The 19,486-nt window shown below is 42.1% G+C and overlaps 1 protein-coding gene across 1 annotated transcript in view; it reads left to right on the forward strand.

The window, feature by feature from the left end:
• The first annotated feature begins 1,978 nt into the window (after window positions 1-1,978).
• Window positions 1,979-19,486, forward strand: part of LOC126162739 (superoxide dismutase [Cu-Zn]-like) — a 170,375-nt gene continuing 152,867 nt past the window's right edge. The window contains exon 1 of the mRNA XM_049919415.1: window positions 1,979-2,110. The gene's annotated coding sequence lies outside the window, so the exon portion shown is untranslated. The remainder of the gene's footprint in view (window positions 2,111-19,486) is intronic.

Consider the following 19,486-nt stretch of genomic DNA (forward strand, 5'->3'; position numbering starts at 1 on the left):
TGCAGTGAGTTTTGTATTGTCAGCAAAATGAATTGCGAATAGAGTTAGTAGCAAATAAGTAATAAATTTAAAAGTCATGAATGATGTGGCAGTTTTTCATCCATTTCAATGTTTATAACGTCATACATCTTGAACTATTTGTCACACAATGCTATAATTTTGCGATACATTCAATTGTAAAGGTGAATGTTATCTGTAAAATGTGTCGCAACCACAGTTGGTAGTAATGAATCAATAAATTAAAACGTGACTGATGCGCAGTTTTAGCGCATGAACAGCAAAAATGTAGTAAACAATAACTTTTTTCCTTTCTTCATTTTGTAGGGGTTGTCAGCAAGATGAAGTTTCGTAAAGATTCGAAATTATGTCTTAAGCTTGTTGCAAGTCACTAAATGCTCTTTATCTCAAATACTGGATGAATAAAATCTATGCATTCGCTCATCATGGGCTTCTTTTTAACCCCCACACCCACTCCCTTGATACGTAGGTGCCTCTTAGCCCACAGCGTTTCTTTCCAGAGACATAGTGATATGTGTGCCAAGTTAAGTTCGAATCGGGCCAGTGGTTTATGAGGAGATGTGCAACATACAAAAATGCATAATTTTTTATAATTTATGTATGGATATGTCAGTTAACTATTATTCAGGGTGGCCAGAAACAGTGCGAAGAGCTTGTAAGAGTGTTGCAGGGTAGGTTGTCTGGAGAAGCTTTATTTAAAAAATCCATACATTGTGCTATTACCGAGATAAATAGCATTGAAATTAGCCAATGAGGCCATTGATCAAGCAAATTCAAGTGGCTGGCCAGATTCAATTAGCATCAGTTGTTCTCATAGCATAGATGACAATGCACGAGACTGCTCAACCTTTGGCTTGGGTTCCATGCTTGACACCACCTTATGTCCAACTTTTGTTTCGCTCTCGTGTTCAGTTTTAGGAAACCAAACGAAGAACTCGTTTGGTGACAACATCTTTGGGGAGCTGCAGACTGACTGACATCAGTTCTAATGAACTCAGAAACTGTGCAACGCATCGACTTTTTTAACAATTGCTTCTCAGGACAACCTACCCTGCAACTTCCTTATAAGCTTTTCAGTCTGTTTCTTACCACCCTCTACATATAAAGCAGAGTGTATCTGTGTATGTCCAGACTCCCACCTACCACCCCCAAAGCTCTGGATCGATTTCAGTCAAGTTTGGCAGAGAAACAGCAGGTTTCACAAGTATCAGCAATGTGGTATTTATAACCTCCTAGCTCCAACAGGAGCAGAGATAAAGGCAAAAATGTGTTTTCCATCCCCTGACACAAAGGCTGCCTGCACGACAGCTATGTTGATAGAGCACATGTTTATTAGACTCCTTTCTTGTTTTGGTCCCTACTAACACCTCCAAAAGTCACCTATAATCTCAGCAACATCAGTACCAGTACATGTATTACACTGTCAGAAGTTTCAGAACGATTTTCGCTTGTAATTTTCGACTCGGTCGGTTTCGTACCAAGGTCCCTTAACTCAAATTGATACATTTATCCTTCTCCATGATTCCTGAAAGTTTGTAGCATCATCAGGAAATCACCCCGTACATGGTTTGCATGATGATGAGTAATGGAAGGATAGGAAAAAAGAGGTCAATTGATGTTTTGGTAGATGTGTATATTACACTGAAGTAGTGATTTTATCTCGCTCGCTAATGAATAGTAATGGTCTGCCAGGTACCAGAATCGTGATAACTCGACAGTCACGTTTCGACAGGCACCTCCGCGTCGCCGCCTGGACGCAGACGCGCAGTCTCCAGCCAGCAACGAGCAGCGCCTTTCCGACTATCGCCCGGAGATGACTCATCAGCCTCGAGCAGTCGTCTTTCCAACAATAATTGCCGGAGAACGGCACCAGGGACTACCTTGGGTGGGGGCCCGGTGGCAGCGGTAATTGCTTATATATACAAGGTCCTCGGAGGTGTGTCGTAGCACGCACAGTGAGCATCCGGCACATCAGATCGCCCGCCGCTGTCGGTAGAGAGGATAGCGACGATGTGCGACTACTTCTTAGAGCGGGCGCAAGTCAGCGTAGCCGCAGTCTCCGCCTAGGCGCCGCCGCTGAAAGCTTCTCCCGGTGAGTGCATCTGCCTGCCACTAAACACGTTCCTTATCACGCTCTGTTCCTACACAAGCAAATATGTGACTAGATTCAGTTCTTAATGCTATGAAATGGACAGATGTGATGGTAATTTCTGGGGTAGGCCGAGGGGATGTTACTCGGTCATTGAACGAAGAACACGCATGGCGAGACCGTTCCTGGCGGGCCGCTTGAATTTGCTTGTGGTACGGCTTGACTGACTAACTTCAATCCTAATCAGTTGCAAAATAAAACTTCCTGGCAGATTAAAACTGTGTGCCCGACCGAGACTCGAACTCGGGACTCCCGAGTTCGAGACTCGGTCGGGCACACAGTTTTAATCTGCCAGGAAGTTTTATTTCGCAGTTGATTAGGATTGAAGTTAGTCAATCAAGCCGTACCACAAGCAAATTCAAGCGACCCGCCAGGGACGGTCTCGCCATGCGTGTTCTTCGTTCGGTTTCCTGAAACCGAAAGATACAGAAATACAAAAATTTGACGTGGGGCGGTAGTAAGGATCGAAGAGTCTCAGTCGGGCACACAGTTTTAATCTGCCAGGAAGTTTTATTTCGCAGTTGATTAGGATTGAAGTTAGTCAATCAAGCCGTACCACAAGCAAATTCAAGCGGCCCGCCAGGGACGGTCTCGCCATGCGTGTTCTTCGTTCGGTTTCCTGAAACCGAAAGATACAGAAATACAAAAATTTGACGTGGGGCGGTAGTAAGGATCGAAACCGAGCAAAAAGTTGAGCAGTCTCGTCGCTATCATCTAGGCTATGAAAAAAATTGACAGTAATTGTATCTGGTGGGCCACTTGAAATTACGCGCGAAATGGCCTGACCAGGTAACTTCAATGCTAATTGAAGCGAAGGGATACATTACTGATCGATTACGCTATTGGTGAAAAATCACTGGAAAGGACATAAAACACCTGCGAGTAACCATCCGGAGCAACCTCAGGCGGAATGACGTCATAAAGCCAATTGCAGAAAAAACAGATTCCAGGCCGAGATTCATCAGGGAAATTTAAGGAATTTTAATTTTTCCACGAAGGAATTAGCGTACAGAACACTTGGTCGACAGATTTTTGAGTATTTTTCGTCAGCCTGGGACCCTTACCAAGTAAGACTAACACGAGGAATACAGAAGGTCTGCGCGTTTGGTCATGAGATCGTTTAGTCAGCACAGCACCCTTATAGACGCTCACAACAAGCTCCAGTGGCAGTTGCTACGTTGTCGTGTATCACGGAGAGGGTTGGTGTTTAAATTCCGAGAACGTACACCCAAGAAGGGACGGGCAGCATACACTCTAAGGGAAAAAAAAGTGAAGAAAAGACGCACTATCAAGGAATAATCCGAATGGGGCGGAAATCAGTAAATGTGATGTACATTTACGGAAGAACATTTACGATTTCAGAAAAACTGGATGATTTATTCAAGAGATAGAGCTTCACAAACTGGGCAAGTCAACAAAGTCGTTGGTCCGCCTCTGGCCCTCATGCAAGCAATTGTCCGGCTTGGCATTGACTGATAGAGTTGTTGGATCCCCTTCTGAGGGATATCGTGCCAAATTCTTTACAATTGGCGCATTAGATCGTCAAAATGGCGAGCTGGTTGGAGGGCTTTGCCCATAATGCTCCCAACTTTATCGATTGAGAAGAGATCTGGTGACCTTGTTGACCGGAGACAAGGGTTTGGCAAGAACGAAGACAAGCAGTAGGAACCCTCGGAAGTTTGTGGGCGGGCATTATCTTGCTGAAATGTAAGCTCAGAATGGCTTCTATGAAGGGCAACAAACCGGGTCGCAGAATATCATCGATTTACGGCTGTGCTGTAAGGGTGCCGCAGAGGACAACCAAAGAGGTCCTGCTATGAAAGAAAAAGCAACCCCAGACCATCATTTTCCTGGAACCAAATTGACTGGAGTAGAACTGTCTTCAGTGATAAGTCCCGATTCGAACTGAGCTGTGATGAGCAGCGAAGACGTAGCTGGAGACGCCCCAGACACAGGTAGGCTACCAACCTAACTGTTGCCCGCCATACGCCCTGTCAACCAGGAGTCATGGGGTGGGATGCCACTCCTTTTCATAGCAGGACCCCTTTGGTTGTCGTTCGCGGCACTGTTACAGCACAGCGGAACCACGCGGCGAGAGTTCTCCTGCTTGTCTTCCGCTTGCCAAACCCTACAACGGTCAATGACATGGCAAGAACTCTCCCCATTCGAGAAAGTTTGGAACATTATGGACAGCGCCCTCCAACCAGCTAGGAATTGTGACGATCTAACGCGCCAGTGGGACAGATTTTGGCACGAAATCCCTCAAAAGGACATCTCTATCAATTAACGCCAAGCCGACGACCTGCTTATACAAAGTCCAGAGGCGGACCAGTACGTTGTTGTCTTGCTCAGTTGATGAAGCTCCTTCTCTTGAATAAATAATCCATTTTTATAAAACTATAATAATTTATTTGTCTGTAGATGTAGATCAGATCCATCGATTTCCGTCAGGTCTGATAATTGCCTCGTGGTGCATCGTTTTATTTTATTTTTATTTTTTTTTGTTACTTAGAGTATATTACTTCCGCCCTCATATTTCTCACGAAATGACCACAAACAGAAAATCATAAGTTTATTGATAGTCTTTTTTTCCTACGGCCCATTCGCTAATGGAACAAAGAACGGAAAAAAAATAAAAGCAGGCCCACTTTCCGGTGCACACCGTGTGTTAAGTTAAATTCATCACTTAGGCGTAAGAGGCGTAAGAAATGTAATGGAAATGTCTGATGAAACTAAAATGTGAAAACAAATTTGTCGTTTCTTAGGCATTGAAACATATTCACGATAATCTGAAGATAAAATGCATTAGGGAACACAAGTGTCAGATAAAGCCTGAGTAACAGGAGTTCGTCTCCTGCAATGTATTATCATGGGCTTTAGTTAAATTTATCGAAGTTTTTACTTTTTCTGATATTCATTTGTTTTGTGCCTTCCCATTTGTGCGAGAAGAAGGATTAATAAACTGTAATTTTTGTAATCTGTAAAATATATCGTTGCATCACACTCGTCAGAGATCATAAATCATAAGGATTAAGGTCCGAGACATTGCTGAGCTCAGATTTTTTTTTTTTTTTTTTTTTGTGCAGTTCGCTCAGAATTTCGTCTCTTGCATTTTGTAAATGAATCGGACTACACTGCCCGACAAAAAAAAGTGAAGCACCTAAAAGACATGGCCGGACATCGATCGATGAAACTTTGTATAAGTACATACCATCGGCGGATCTGTAAATTACTTAATTTTCAATCCTTTGTGACGAGTAGAACTGCCACCACAGCACATTAATATTGTTCGTGTTTAGCGTTGTTACAAAGCATTGTAGAAGACACACTGACGTAAAAAAAATTCGCAGAACAAAAAAATTATTAATGTAGAGTAATGAAATTCGGGAATACATTTTTCTACGTAACATGTGTAAGTGATCAACACTACAAGATCATAGATTAATGTAAGCTCGAGATAAATGTGAAATGCTGGTACATTAATAATCGGTGCAGCCAACAGAATGTTGAATGCAAGCATGCAGACGTACATGCATTATGTTGTTCAGGCGCCGTATGTCAGTTTGTGAGATGAAGTTCAATTCCTGATGCAGGCGGTCAGTACAGGCTGTATGTGGATGACATTGGAATTTTCGTTCGATGATGTCCCATATGTGGTCGATTGGAGACAGATCTGGAGATCGACCAGGCCAAGGCAACATGTCGACGTTCTGTAGAGCATGATGAGTTACAACAGTGATATGTGGGCGAACGTCATCCTGTCGGAAAATACCACTTGGAATGCTGTTCATAAATGGCAACACAACATGTCACCAGCCTGACACACAAATTTGCAGTCAGGATGCGTTGGATAACCACGATGTTGTTCCTGCTGTTATACGAAATCGCACCCCAAACTATACTCCAGTTATTGATCCAGCTTGTGTAGCACGCAGACAGGTTGGTTGCAGGGCCTCAGCTAGCCTTCTTATGACCAACACACGGCCATCACTCGCACCGAGACAGAACCGTCTTTCACCAGATAACACAACATACTTCCATCCTGCCCTTCAGTGAGCTCTCGCTTGACACCACTGAAGCTGCAGATGGTGGTGGTTTGGGGTCAGTGGGATGCACGCTATAGGGCGTCTGGCTCGGAGCTCTCCTTGAAGTAATCATGGTATCACTGTGGTGCCAACTACTCCTCAAATTGCCGCTACATATGCACTAGGGTGTGCCAAAGCAATACAGACAAGATGACGTTCTTCCTTCTCAGTCAGTAGTGCCAAGAGGCCGTCCGCAGCGTGGTCTCCTTGCGACTGTACATTCTTGTGACCACCGCTGCCAGAAATCATGTACAGTGGCTACATCTTGTCAAATCTTTCTGAAGTGACGCAGAAGAAATATCCAACTTCTTGTAACCCTGTTACACGACCTTGTTAAAACTCAGTAAGGTTTGATAATGGCATCTTTGTCGCCTTAAAGGCATTCTTGATTAATATCGACTCACCACGTCCAATCTCAAAGGTAATTGACACTCATGACGTAGAAACACGCCTATCAATTTCGTTTTTTCGCACAACTCCTTCTTGGTGTTGAGATTTTTTTCTTTCAGTGCATAAAGTTCCTGAAAAGCTTTAGATTTGAGTGATCCCTGGGAAGGACACTGAGATGCTGTGTACTAGTGTGAAACAGTGTTTCGGCAATTAATAGAGCCTCCATTTGGCTGGTTGGCCGAATTGTGCAATATCCACGTTTGTCGGGCATCCAGATGTGACAGTGGCCTAATGTTGGTCTGGATGGGAAAGTAAGGGCAAGTGTACTCACAGTGAAGGTCCTGGTCGATCACGTCATGCTACCACAAGGTAGGATCGCGTATTGTTGGGCACCAAGCACACTGTAGCCCCTTCACATCTGGGCGTGCTCTCTGAGAACAAGTAGTGGACACCCTACAGCACTTTGTGTCATACCGAGCTATTGGCGGAAGACTATCACCAGCCTGTCTAGAGGTTTACACCAATGCATGAACACCAGAACACAAATGGCTGCTGCTTGAATGGTGTCGTGAAAGGAAAGCATGCACTGCTGATGAATGGCGTCGCGCTGAGTTCAATGATGAAACGCTGTTCTACATTGATCCAAGTGAGTATTGGCGACAAGTAAGGTGGCTACCGTTCCTTCAGTTTTTTGGACGAGCACAGCGGTGTTGATTCTAGTTTCATGGTGTTTGGATCCATCGGATATTACTTCAGGTCACAGCTGGTAGTGATTGAGGGAATTCTGACGGCACAATTGGTGCGTCGTGGACAATCTGTGTCCTCATGTTTTACCTCTCATGTGACAGTATAGTGGTGCCATGTTTCAACAGGACAACGCTCGGATATCCAAGGGACGTGTGTTCATGAACAATCTTTATGTAGCTGAGGCACTCCTAAGGCCAGCAACACCCCCAGACCTGACCCAATAGAACATGTTTGTGTCTTAAATTACAAAATCCAGAAACAAGGCCAGTTAGTTCACAAATTAAACAGACAGCTGAAAACTTTGCAGATCGAGATGGACTTGTGGGAAATACATATGAGACTCGGAAATTGTTAGCATTTTCCTACAGTGTCAGCTCAAAAAAGATGCTGACGATGTTACAGAATTTATATTAATGATCAGAAACTATTGTTGGTGCAATTTGCCACAAGATCTTGCGATTTCAGGAATGGAGACAGCACTTTCGTTATATTTGTAGTAAAATGTGAAGTTGAAAAGGCCTAAGAAAATCCTGAAATGGAACTTTTTGAACTACAGGAAGATTTTTGATTAAAATGTAAATTGAAAGAAACAGACCTGGTCGAATTTTATAAAACTTCTACATCTACATCAATACTCCGCAAGGTACCTGAGGGCGTGTGGATGAGAGTACCACTAAGTGATCCCCCGTCCCAGTTCCATTTGCGAATAGCGATGGGAAGAATGAATGTCGGTAAGCCATTGTACCAGCTTTAATTTCTCGAAATTTCTCGGTGTGGTCATTTCGTGAGACGTATGTGGGACGAGGTAGTATGTTGTCCGACTCCTCACGGAAAGTACTCCCTTGAAATTTTAATAGCAAACTTCTCCGTAATCCACAACGCCTCTCTTGTAGCGTATGTCAGTGAAATTTGTTGAGTATCTCTGTAACACTCACGCATGACGAAATGCACCGCTCTGCGCTGGATCTTGTCTACTCGTCTATCAGTCCTAGCAGGTAAAGGTTCCAGATTGATGAACAATACTCAAAAATAGGACAAACAAGCTCCTTGTAAGCCACTTCTTTAGTGGATGAATTCCATTTTCTTAACATTCTTCCTATGAAGCTCAGTCTGGCATTTGCTGTTCCTACTATTTATTTGACTAGAAAAATATCCAAGAGTAAGATCATTTGCAAGAAAGAAAATTTGTCTTTTCAGAAGCATATACAAGAATGAACAATTCTTTTTTCTCTTGAAAATATATAAATGCATTATGCTTACGAAGTTAAGAGACGTCAAGCTGGATAATACATTAAGACTATGAGTCAGTGATATAAATACAGATACGAACAGTCTTGTGTTCAAAATTCAAGCTCGGAGCTCACGTTAACCCGATACTGATTATTTTTGCAAAATTAATAAACTACTTTAAGACATTTGTCTGTGTTTGTATGAAATGTGACTTTCCTGCTTTCATAATGGCTGATGGCCAAATTTGCGTGTTTAATATAATGGATATAGACAACGTTGCCTTGTTTCACACAAGAATTTTCAGGCAAGATAATATTCACGTGTTCTTGAAGAGTAGTGTTTTGAGGTTAAGTCATTAAAATTACATCAGGAAGCACGGCACCTAGTTATAATACGTTATCCAATCGCAAAGAGTCACAGACGACATAGTATCGGCGTATGCGCCAGGGGCAGTGCTGTCAAGTCACGCAAGTTTGTTTTCTTTTTGGCTGTATGGTCGACATATTTGATTTTAACAAAGCCGTCGAGTTTCACACATTTTACTGTCATGTAGTATTATGTTTAATTTTGGGAGTTCCTATGTATGATAATTTTCATGCTGTTCTGAAAAGGGGCATTTTGAGGTATAATTTACTGCAATGGCATGAGAGAAAGCTTAGCACCAAGTTAAAATATATTACCTAAAACATTAAAAAAATGTTCAAATGTGAGTGAAATCTTATCGGACTTAACTGCTAAGGTCATCAGTCCCTAAGCTTACACACTACTTAACCGCCGCCCGGTATGGCCGTGCGGTTCTAGGCGCTTCAGTCTGGAACCGCGTGACCGCTACGGTCGCAGGTTCGAATCCTGCCTCGGGCATGGATGTGTGTGATGTCCTTAGGTTAGTTAGGTTTAAGTAGTTCTTAGTTCTAGGGGACTGATGACCATAGATGTTAAGTCCCATCGTGCTCAGAGCCATTTGAACCATTTGAACCACTTAACCTAAATTATCCTAAGGACAAACACACACATCCATGCCGGAGGGAGGACTCGAACCTCCGCCGGGACCAGCCAAAACATTAAAGTCATGGATTCTATACTTTCGAACTTATGCACTAGGCGCATTGCTAAGTGCGTCGTATTAGTGCTCTGTTACTAGCAGTAGGTCCGCAGCTCGTGGTCTTGCGGTAGCGTCCCCGTTTCCCGCACACGGGGTCCCGGGTTCGATTTCTGGCGGGATCAGGGATTTTCCCTGCCTCGAGATGACTGGGTGTTGTTGTGTTGTCTTTATCATCATCATTCACCCTCATTACTGTCGGAGGAAGGCAATGGCATACCACCTCCGCTAGGACCTTGCCTAGTACGGCGGTGCGGGTCTCCCGCATCGTCCTCTACGCTCCTCGGAGTATGGGACCACATCATAATCATCACTGGCAGTGGAGTCTGCAGACGTTTTAGTGAACTCTGTCGTCATGGGTTTGAGCAGTTTCGGCCATTTGGTGCAGTGTAAACAACATGCGATTCGTACAAATCATCTGCAGTGGTAGAAATGTCACGCGGAAGTTAAGAGGCACTCAGGCGTTCAATATTATTGACAGTATGTCAATATAATGACGACGTGATTGAGAGTATTGTTGTATCGTGAGTATTAGAAATATTCATGAACAGTATTGATGCGGACCAAAGTATTACCAATGCATACTGAGCGTACGAGAGTGAGTATTGTTGGCATGACAATTCGCCATTGTGTCGCTTGCATTTTTCTAGTCCGACTTCTGTATAATACAGCAGATATATGCTGAGTTCAAGTGATTCAGATTTTTAAGCTTTTTAAAATTAACAAATTAGTAAATAATTCTTGTCCGTTTTGGAAGTATTAGAACACTGAAACCGTTGTCACTAAAGGAAAGTTATAATGAATTAGCTCAGACAACTGCCCTTATAGGCATTTATCTTTCCATGATGACGTTTCAAAATGGGTAGCGTCCCATGGAAAATTGGAAATTTGTGGTAAGGTCTTATGGGACCAAACTGCTGAGCTCATCGGTCCCTAAGCTTACGCACTGCTTAATCTAACTTAAAGTAAATTAAGTTATAGACAACACACACACCCATGCCCAAAGGAGGACTCAAGCCTCCGACGGGGGAAGCCGCACGGACCGTGACAAGGCGCCTCAGACCGCGCGGCTGCCTGGCGCGACCTAGCGGCCCATCTTGAGATGTTTACATTTATTTACATTTCGTGAACATTGTATCTTTTCTAACTGTTGCGCAGTATTTTGCAACGGAAGTTTTTAAGACACCTATCATAAAACTTCGAAGTAAAGAAACAATGTTCACGATGCGTTAATAGAATTTAAACATCTGATGAAGGGGTGAACGCGTGTTTCGAGATTTGAGGCATAATTTGTTGACGTGGCGTGCCGGGAAAGGGGTGCCATTCAATACGCTGCCTCAGTCCATAAATATTGACGTCACGGACACGATAGTTTTGACTTGATCACTAGTAGCGCTGCGGTCGTGTTACGTGACGAGGCGACCCACGAGCTTGTGTAAGTATGTGAATCAGGCCCGCGGCTCACCAGAGGTTGCACATGCTTGATTTAAAGGAACATGTTACCGTGCATGTTAAACAGAGCTAGTTATTCAACTGCAAGCAACTCGCTTTACTTCGCAATCACAACATAAAAGTATTCGATGGACAGTCGGAATGATGTGGATCAGAACGAGGATACTTTGGTTAGCAGGTTCGTTGGTTTTTGAAACACTCTGTCCAAATATAAAACGTTAATTATTATTGTGATTCTATGTAAAACTGAGAAGCAGAAGGCAACAACATAACAACGAAGGTACTTCTAGTAAACGGTAAGTGGCAACGTGATCTGAATTTATCATTCACGTACACCTTTTTAAGGGATCACAAAGATTTAGAGCAACCAATATAAAAAAGTTGAGGCAGTTATTATAACACTAAAGCGAATGGACCCATGCAATTATTACCATACACGTAGTCAAGATCTGTGTACTTCACATTAGCAATTTGTATAATTGCATGTGCAATTATTACCATACACGTAGTCAAGATCTGTGTACTTCACATTAGCAATTTGTATAATTGCATGTGCAACACATATTTTCAGGCATGACTTTTCTGAGAGACTTGGATATTCAGTGACGAAGTCACTACACAAGTAATGGAAAAAATAGTGTTGGTAACTGCTGATCAGCTTAATAGTCACAGTGTGTTCCAATATTTCGAAAAGGCAATGTGAACAGAGACGTTTCATACTTCTGTGCCTTCGACTTACTCATTCGTAATTCGGTTTTAAGAAGAATGTTTCAGTTGACCAGATAATAAATTCCTGTTTGACAAGATTGTGTATTGTATCGTTTAAGAACTGCGCCGTTGGATATTTACTGTTGTTTAACAAAGGCTTATGAGACATTGCCCACAGTAAGTTAGAACAACGGGGAACTGGAGCGGAAGACGGGGAGGGGGGGGGGGGACTTGGCATCCATCGTAGAGAGTACTAGAACGTATGTTGTTATGGTGTTCTTCGGGATACCGCTGCCTTTCGTGGCATACATTACTTCAGCTGTAGCAAGTGACTTTATAGTTGATTTGTTTGCCTATTATGATACAATCATGAATGTTACACATCAGTCTAGGAACTGAATATTATAACATACGACGCTCTGGAAAGAAAGAAATCGAGGTTCACAGCTTATATACGAGCATTTAAAGTGCAATGAAACATAGTACATCCAGTTTCTTACATGCAAAGTTTTTCGCGCTCATTTTCAAATCTCCTGCAAGGGTAGCATCGTTCGTGAAACACAAGATACCGAGTTTCAGGAACTGAAGGCGGTTGGAAAGATCTCTCGTAGAAGTTGAATGGAACGAGCAGTACAGTTAGAAATGTGCAGTCATTATCAGTGATAGACTGAAACTTGTTTCCTTTGCATTCTTTCATTCCTTGACGCTACGTGGGATGTAATTTGGGAGCAACTTAGTTCAGCCTGAAAGAATATTTTTGCAGAATCTCAGTGGGGTTACACGTACGACAAAAATATCGTATTATCAGCACTAGTACTGTACTGAAAACTGATTACTTTGGAAATTCTTTTATCTTGATGTCATGTGGGATGACACTTTACGGACATGCAAGTCATGCAGAAAGAAGACGTTTAGTGCAAAAGTGAGTTATTCGGACCACACATGGTGTTCATTCAGGAAGCTCCTAAGGTGGAGGTTCTTATACTGACTTTGCAGTACACGCCTGGATTCAGAAATTTGTAGCTGAGGACATTAAATCACTAAAAAGGAGCAGCTGTAATCGTTCAAAGAATACAAAATGATCTTTATGCAGTGAGCACGTCATTCAGTACTGTTCAGAAAGGGAACAGTGTTTTCAAATTACTTGTCGCAATAGGGCATCCAGGAACCAGTCAGTGACAAATCTTGCAAAGTAGTTATGTCGTAATGTAGTAAGCTAGGGCTACACTGTATATTAATTCCTCAACACCAATTACCCACTGTACACACACACGTTTGGATTAATATTTTCCATTGTTTTCTCCAATTACTCCCAACGAATCCTGGAATGTGTCCTATTTATTTGCCACCGACAACTATTTCCTCTTCCTTTACCCACCTCAAGAATTTGTAAGCTGTACTAAATTCTAAGAGATATGTGTATTATTATTGTTTACGCAGCTATAGTCATGAAAGAACTTTGTAGTGTAACTTTTTATTTTTAAATTTTTTTCTTTATAGAAGTCTAGATATGTTGGAACCATGTTTTAGACCTTGTGTCATTGGGACAGAGGGGAAAATTGAATAAAAATAAGTAATTATATAAGCTCTTAAGTCACAAATTGTTAATCTAATGGAATGACTTTGCAAACCAGTTGTTACGTGTCAGAGAGGAGTACTTCATTCACAAATATTCTCTGGCCGTTACAGATTCAACTTACTACATCATCCAAAGGTAACATTACCGATTGGTAAGAGACAACACATTGTGGGATGTTGATCTTGGTTGGATGTGTGTAGCAGAAGTTTTAAAGCTCCAAAAAACGTTTTGCTGCCATTGGAGACGTATGTTAAAATAATCTAGGCATAAAAATGCTCAACAAGCATTTTTAGGGACGTAGAAATGGGAGTGCGAAAGTCAAGACAGGTTGTAGCAAGTAGAATGATGACCAGCAATACTGTACCATTAGGCTTATACCATTAACAACGCATACCGTCATGAACCTAAACTCACCCAAAATACGAGTCTTGTCACTACTTGTTCATGATGGGTAACAACAAAGACGGGATCACGTGACACTTTTGGCTGAGAGCTTCTGAGTGTCCGGCTGCCAAACTAGTGAGAAGTTCTTCGTTCACGTATTGTGCTACTCCACCTGTCTGTCGTTTTGTAAAAATGCTGTGATTTACTTTATTTGTAGATGACTGAGCTCAGATGGCAGGCAAGCAAGTATTAAGCAAACAACAGAAAGCTGATTGGTGGGAGAAGTATGCAGAAAGGCTATAGAAGGGAGACGAGTGTGAAGACAATATTACAGAAAAGGAAGATGAAGCTGCTGAGAATGAGCGCGGATATACAATACTTAGAGACTTCGACAGAGCACTGGAAGAACTAAGTCGAAACAAGGCCCTTGGAATAGACGACACTCCTTAAGACTTATACAGACCTTGGAAAAGCCATACATGACGAAACTACTACATCTAGTACGCGATATACACCCTCACACTTCAAGAAGAATGGAGTAGTTACAGTTCCAAAGAATACGGCAGACAATACTGACTATATGGCATTTCTTAGAAGATACTCAAGAAAGGCAAATCTACGTTTATAGCATTTATAGATTGAGAGAAAATTTGTGATGATGTTGACTACACTCTTTGTATAAGGAAGCAGTGGTTGAGAAGAGAGTAAGTTGTAGCATATTCAGTCTGTAAATTGACTAAGTAGGAAAGGAAACCAAGGAGAAACAGGGAGAGCGAATTAAGTTCACAGACAGGAAATATAAACTTAGAGGTTATGATTCTGTTAGACACGGCAAAATGATTTGAAGAACATTTGAAAGGAATGGGCAGTCTTGAAAAGGGCTTATCAGACGAATTTTATCAGGTGATGCTGAGTAAAACGGATTAAGAAATGTGACACAAAAAGCAGTGGATGAGTTTTATTATTTGGGCATGAGAATAACTGGCGATAGCCGGTGTAAAGAGCACATGAAATGCAGACAGTCAATAGAAAATAAATTTGGACAAGAGAAATTTATTAACATCGAATATAAATTTAAATGTTAGGCGGTTTTCTTTGAATGTACCAGGTGGTTATAATTAAAGTGCAGATAGTCACAGAGGTACAGTGTTGGTAGTAACTGTAGTATGGTAGCAAAACTTCTTAGATATTCTAATGCGTTAAAGAGGAACTAGTTTACGCTGAATGTTGAACGGGACGTGGGCAGAAAAGATGAAACAAATGCGAAAGGCATAATGTTAATTTTATTATTACACGCCGCTTACATAATTTGTTCAATATGAGTTTGAAGACCTCGACGAGATGCTGTACAGCACCACATTTGTATCTGGTGGCCCAAATTGTAACTAAATATTTTCCTATGTAAATCAGTTCCCGCATTAACGCATTACCGCATCTACAAAGTTTCGCTGCAGCACGATAATTACAGCCCACTTGGACTTCCGTGGGTGGCTGCAGTTTAATTATAACTGACCGGTATTTGCCTGAAGTACAGCCTTGTATGAATTCGAAACTTGGATGATAAGCAGTTCAGATTCTTTGATACGGGACGTCTTCACATAAACCAAGCGAATATGCAACCCGGCTAACGTCCTCTCCGACGAACGAATCAGCTTGAGAAACTGTGGAGAGATTTGAAATCTAACCGAGCTTATCAGAAACGGCATGCCTCTACCTCAGTTCCCCTTGCGGACCTTTACTTGTTACTTTCGAATCGGACTCCAGCGGGCAAAGCGCTCACTTTAGTAGTGTCCTTTAGTGACCTCGGCCACACAGTGTTCCACTATCATGGGCACTGTGGTACGCCATAACCCTGAAAACAACACTGAACCCTGAATATTGTAACTACATCTTACCTCATGCCCTTGAGCCTGTTTCATGTGCAGCGAAGGACGGTGAAACGTCCTAATTTCAAGATGAGATTGTAACTGTCACAATTCTAGCAGGAAGTCAACGCGACAACCTACGTATGTGATCCACGAGGTAAAACATTTGCTAATATGGTAGGCGTCTGATTTGAGCTGCAGGTAGTCTCCACCCAGAGATGTTTAGCTATGTCACGAAGACATGGTAGGCGGATAGGATCTGCGCTCGAAGATTCCTCTCAGCATTTAGTGTACGATGAAGATAGTTATGATGATATTGAATATATGGCGCTCAGTAACGTGGTCATCAGTCCCCTTACTGGATATGAACATACACCTCTCATGGGCTCAACGACGCCTGTTCTCACAAGTGAAATTACTGTGACGATTCCCCAGGAGGAGATGTTGGCAGTTTTATTCAGAATTTCGGGCTAGTTGATACAAATTTGTGTTTCTTCACTGATAAGATTAATTGGTCAGTTACTTTGTCATATATAGAATGTATCATAATTAACGTCGAAGACGCAAACAACTGAAACACAAACACTACAAATAAAAAGATCTCACTCAAAATTGGCTCTATAACGCATAATTTAAGATCCATGGGCACTTCTTCATTTTTGATACTGTGAAACAAACTTTTACTGCAAACTCTTTGCTTTCCATGTTTTTCGAAGAGGTGTAATAGATTACAAGAAGAAAAAAAAAGTACAGTAAACATGACCTCTGACGTGCATACATTAAGGGCTATGAGTATTTGATCAGTAGAAGAGGTGTGTCACAGTAGCGAAGATAAAGAAGTGCTCATTGCTCTTGAGATATGCACTTCAGAGTCCATTTTTATTGGAGATTTGTTTCTTGTTTTGGTCCACACTACCGCCTCTCAAAATATGGAAACAGGAGAGGTGGCAGTAGAAAAGATACGTTCCACAGTATCGAAGATGCAGAAGTATTCAAAACTATTAAGGTATACATTTTATAGTCCATGTTTTCTAAGACTTTTTTGCTTCTATTATCGCATACTTTCAATTGTGTGTGTTAACGCTATTAATTATGAGATACTCTTTATTAAAATTCCCCAATCGATTGGAAAAACGTCCATATGACACCCTGTAATATAAAACGTAAAATATTCAGCTCACTGTTTCCACAGCCAGAGTCAAATTTGTGTTTTTGTAACTGAAGAAATCAGTGCTGATCTTGACTTGATACGTTACTTGATGGAACGAGCTTCGGCTGAGTAAAAAAAACTTAAATGGCCTGTTATATAAGGCTATCTGACTACAGAAACATTCGGTATCTGTCCCCTGGTTCCAGTGCTTCGATATCGTGCCTTGGTGTGACGTCATGGAGTTATGTGATGCACATATGTTTAGACTTCTACCTCTTGTTGCGTCAAAAGGCAGCACTATATTTTCAGTTCTGATTCGACAGCTCAGTGAGAGAAGCTACAACCCTGCGGTCCAGGTAGCTAATGATACTGAAAATTTCCAAAGAACATCACTTGCGTAAGCAGAAGTACTCTGCAGTCTTCTGTCCCAAGGAGAATCTATATATGGCACATCCTCCAGCTGGCAAACAATTCCCGTGAGCGCCGTTTCCGTAAGCAGAAGTGTGCCGAAATCTTCCTTCTCAAGAAGAATAGAAGTGTGGTAAATCCTCCAGCTGCACGTATTCCTTAATGTGGTACTTTTGTAGCGAAAGCTTCAGTCCACATTGTCAGTTTCTGTAATACTCTTATAAAAATTCCAAGAACACCAAGAATATAAAAGTATGGGATTCGTGTCACAGATGGTAAAAGGGTTAGTTCCAGATCGTTTTGTAGATGCATTAAATGTTCATTTCTCTTCCTTAGCATCCCCTTCGCATACGGATTTTGACTTCCACATATATAATGAGAGTAATGGGTATAAACGCAGATTTTTTTAATGTGGTACCTTTATGCAGGGTGACAATTACTGAGCTATATGAAATAAAATTGTCATAACTTCTGAACTGTTTGCGTTAGGATGTTCAAACTGCACGGCTGGCCGAGGGCATGATGGGAATTAGTATGCGCATGCTTGGTTTGGTTTAGCGACGAAGCCCACTTTCATTTGGTTGCGTTCGCCAATAAGCAAAACTGACGCGTTTGAGGGACTGAGAATCCGCATTTCGCGATCGAGAAGTCTCTTCACTCTCAAAGGTTGACTGTGTGGTGTGCAACATCCAGTCACGGAATAATCTGTACGATATTCCTTGATGGCACGGTGACTAAAAAAGGGTATATGAAGGTTTTGGAAGGTGATTTAATCCCCATTATCCAGATTGACACTGATTTCAACAAGATGGGGTTCATGCAAGACGGAGCTCGACCACATCGAAGCAGGTGAAGTGTTTGATGTCCTGGAGGCGCACTTTGGGAACCGCATTAAGGCTCTGAGATACTCAGAGGCCACTAGCATGGGCTTCGATTGGCCACCATATTCTCCGGATTTGAACATACGTGATTTCTTTTTGTGGGGCTGCATTAAATACAAAATGTACAGCAATACCTCTAAAACCATTGCTGAGCTGAAAACAGCTATTCAGGAGATCATCGATAGCATCGATGTTCCGACACATCAACGGGTCATGCAGAATTTCGCTATTCGTCTGCGCCACATCATCGCCAATGACGGCAGGCATTTCGAACATGTCATAACCTAAATCTGAATATATGTAGTGACGTTTACATGTTGAATGAAGTGTGTGCATGCCGTAGATTGCAACTAATTTACGTTTTTTAATGTAATTCAGTAATTGTCACTCTGTATGTACACACATAAGTGTGTAGGTTGCTTTTTCTCTGCGCTGAACAGTCTGCCAACAAAAAAAGTCACAAATTTTACGACTTGATGTTTTCTGCACGGCCGTATCTGGGCCATAAAGTGAACGACGCCTGGCAGTATAGACTAGCCGTTTTGAAACTGTGCGTCCACACTTCGACAATTGACCTGCTGCTGAGGGGTCTTGAGACAGAGAAGTTGCTGTCCATGCATCAGCACGGCTTTAGAAAGCATCACTCCAGCGAAATGCAACTCGCCCTTTTTCACATGATATCTTGCGAACCTTGGATGCCATATTCCTTGACTTCCGGAAAGCGTTTGACTCGGTGCCTCACTGCAGATTCCTAATTAACGTAGGATCATATGGGATTGGTTCCCAAATATGTGAGTGGCTCAAAGACTTCTTAAGTAATAGGGCCCAGTACGTTGTCCTCGATGGTGAGTGATCATCGGAGGTGAGGGTATCATCTGGAGTGCCCCAGGGAAGTGTGGTAGGTCCGCTGTTGTTTTCTATCTACATAAATGATCTTTTCGATATGGTGGATAGCAATGTGCGGCTGTTTGCTGATGATGTGTGGTGTACGGGAAGGTGTTATCGTTGAGTGACTGTGGGAGGATACAAGATGACTTGGACAGGATTTGTGATTGGTGTAAAGAATGGCAGCTAACTCTAAATATAGATAAATGTAAATTAATGCAGATGAATAGGAAAAAGAGTCCTGCAATGTTTGAATCATTAGTAGTGTAGCGCTTGACACAGTCACGTCGATTAAATATTTGGGCGTAACATTGCAGGCATGTAATGGCAGTTGTGGGGAAGGCGGATAGTCGTCTTCGGTTCATTGGTAGAATTTTGGGAAGATGTGGTTCATCTGCAAAGGAGACCGCTTATAAAACACTAATACGACCTATTCTTGAGTACTGCTCGAGCGTT

This window comes from Schistocerca cancellata, chromosome 1 (genome assembly GCF_023864275.1).
Source record: "Schistocerca cancellata isolate TAMUIC-IGC-003103 chromosome 1, iqSchCanc2.1, whole genome shotgun sequence".
Classification (NCBI taxonomy): domain Eukaryota; kingdom Metazoa; phylum Arthropoda; class Insecta; order Orthoptera; family Acrididae; genus Schistocerca; species Schistocerca cancellata.